Source organism: Brienomyrus brachyistius, chromosome 2 (assembly GCF_023856365.1).
Source record: "Brienomyrus brachyistius isolate T26 chromosome 2, BBRACH_0.4, whole genome shotgun sequence".
Lineage (NCBI taxonomy): Eukaryota > Metazoa > Chordata > Actinopteri > Osteoglossiformes > Mormyridae > Brienomyrus > Brienomyrus brachyistius.
Window position 1 is genome coordinate 41,931,957 of NC_064534.1, and position 2,500 is coordinate 41,934,456.

The 2,500-nt window shown below is 44.5% G+C and overlaps 2 non-coding genes across 2 annotated transcripts; both read left to right on the forward strand.

Moving 5' to 3' along the window:
* The first annotated feature begins 662 nt into the window (after positions 1–662).
* Positions 663–781, forward strand: LOC125730873 (5S ribosomal RNA). The gene has a single exon (XR_007391164.1). It is a non-coding gene; the product is annotated as a 5S ribosomal RNA (ribosomal RNA).
* A 1,067-nt stretch (positions 782–1,848) lies between these two features.
* On the forward strand, positions 1,849–1,967 carry LOC125730848 (5S ribosomal RNA). Its single transcript, XR_007391136.1, has one exon. It is a non-coding gene; the product is annotated as a 5S ribosomal RNA (ribosomal RNA).
* The last annotated feature ends 533 nt before the right edge of the window (positions 1,968–2,500 follow it).

Genomic DNA, 2,500 nt, shown 5'->3' on the forward strand with positions numbered 1-2,500 from the left:
TTGCTAAAAGCTGTATTTAAAAGAGCAGGTTGGCCGGGGTAATTCACACCCTTCAATGCCAGCTTAATGTTTAGGTTAGTGGGAATCACAGAGGAATTAGGGATGGAAACTTCTTTGCTGGTGGTAGAAGCGGTCTGCTGAATTTTTAGAGAGAAGAGGCCGTCGATGTTTCAATGTAGAAAATTGTTCTGGCTGCAGCCTGCAGTATGGACTTGTTGGCGTGTGTAGCTCCCAGTGTTCTGACAGCATGACATTTTGGGGAAGCATGTGATTCAACAGCAACCAGTGGGCTTCGTGCGGCGGAGATTTTGTGGCTGTTAGCGGACTTGATAACAGAGGGTCTTTAAGAGAAGCCTGCATGCGGTAGGCAAATGAGTAATGTTTGCCGGCGGGGGACGTGCGGCGATTAACCTGTGCGGTAGTGAAAAGGACTTAAAGAGAAGGAAGTGTGCGGATGCGGAAAGAATGGAATAATTGTGGTAGGCTGCCGGCTGAGTAGTTTGGTGAATGTTTGGTGTGGGTGCGGCGCTGCCGATTGGATGGTGGTGCTGCAGTGTGAGTCAGATAAAAAAAAAAAAAAAAACAGGAGTAGGATCCAATGGGACTAACTGGCATGTATAGAGGCGTGTAATGCAAAAGGGCTGTTTTTGTTCGCGGCTCTCGCTTATGGCCATACCACCCTGAACACGCCCGATTTCGTCTGATCTCGGAAGCTAAGCGGGGTAGGGTCTGGTTAGTACTTGGATGGGAGACTGCCTGGGAATACCACGTGCTGTAAGCTTTTCTCACTTTTACTTTATACAGTTGGCACTCCACCTCACGATTAATTTAAATCTATCACTCCCCTTACTATTTTATATATTTCTTTTTTCTCTCATTCATAAAGGCAGCTTTTACACACCGTTTTACTCTAAATACTGCCTGGTAATTCTAGGTGCTGTAAGCTGTTCGTGCCTTTATTCCACCAGGGCGCGATCTTCTGACAAACTTGAAGACTGTCACTCCACATTCACGTTTTACAACTTATTGTTAATAATAAAGAGACAGCTTTTTACACACAGTTTTAAACAAAGTACTGATATAATTCCTCTTCAACTGACCGCTTTGTTTTCTATGCAAAAACCACTTCGCCACAGAATATTCGATATTTTTGGCATATTATCTGCTCTTCTCCTCCTTTCAAAACTTGCTAAAAGCTGTATTTAAAAGAGCAGGTTGGCCGGGGTAATTCACACCCTTCAATGCCAGCTTAATGTTTAGGTTAGTGGGAATCACAGAGGAATTAGGGATGGAAACTTCTTTGCTGGTGGTAGAAGCGGTCTGCTGAATTTTTAGAGAGAAGAGGCCGTCGATGTTTCAATGTAGAAAATTGTTCTGGCTGCAGCCTGCAGTATGGACTTGTTGGCGTGTGTAGCTCCCAGTGTTCTGACAGCATGACATTTTGGGGAAGCATGTGATTCAACAGCAACCAGTGGGCTTCGTGCGGCGGAGATTTTGTGGCTGTTAGCGGACTTGATAACAGAGGGTCTTTAAGAGAAGCCTGCATGCGGTAGGCAAATGAGTAATGTTTGCCGGCGGGGGACGTGCGGCGATTAACCTGTGCGGTAGTGAAAAGGACTTAAAGAGAAGGAAGTGTGCGGATGCGGAAAGAATGGAATAATTGTGGTAGGCTGCCGGCTGAGTAGTTTGGTGAATGTTTGGTGTGGGTGCGGCGCTGCCGATTGGATGGTGGTGCTGCAGTGTGAGTCAGATAAAAAAAAAAAAAAAAACAGGAGTAGGATCCAATGGGACTAACTGGCATGTATAGAGGCGTATAATGCAAAAGGGCTGTTTTTGTTCGCGGCTCTCGCTTATGGCCATACCACCCTGAACACGCCCGATCTCGTCTGATCTCGGAAGCTAAGTGGGGTAGGGTCTGGTTAGTACTTGGATGGGAGACTGCCTGGGAATACCACGTGCTGTAAGCTTTTCTCACTTTTACTTTATACAGGGGGCACTCCACCTCACGATTAATTTTAATCTATCACTCCCCTTACTATTTTATATATTTCTTTTTTCTCTCATTCATAAAGGCAGCTTTTACACACGTTTTACTCTAAATACTGCCTGGTAATTCTAGGTGCTGTAAGCTGGTCGTGCCTTTATTCCACCAGGGCACGATCTTCTCACAATCTTGAAGACTGTCACTCCCCATTCACGTTTTACAACTTATTGTTAATAATAAAGAGAAAGCTTTTTACACACAGTTTTAAACAAAGTACTGATATAATTCCTCTTCAACTCACCGCTTTGTTTTCTATGCAAAAACCACTTCGCCACAGAAGACTTGATATTTTTGGCATAGCAAGGTCTGCTCTTCTCCTCCTTTCAAAACTTGCTAAAAGCTGTATTTAAAAGAGCAGGTTGGCCGGGGTAATTCACACCCTTCAATGCCAGCTTAATGTTTAGGTTAGTGGGAATCACAGAGGAATTAGGGATGGAAACTTCTTTGCTGGTGGTA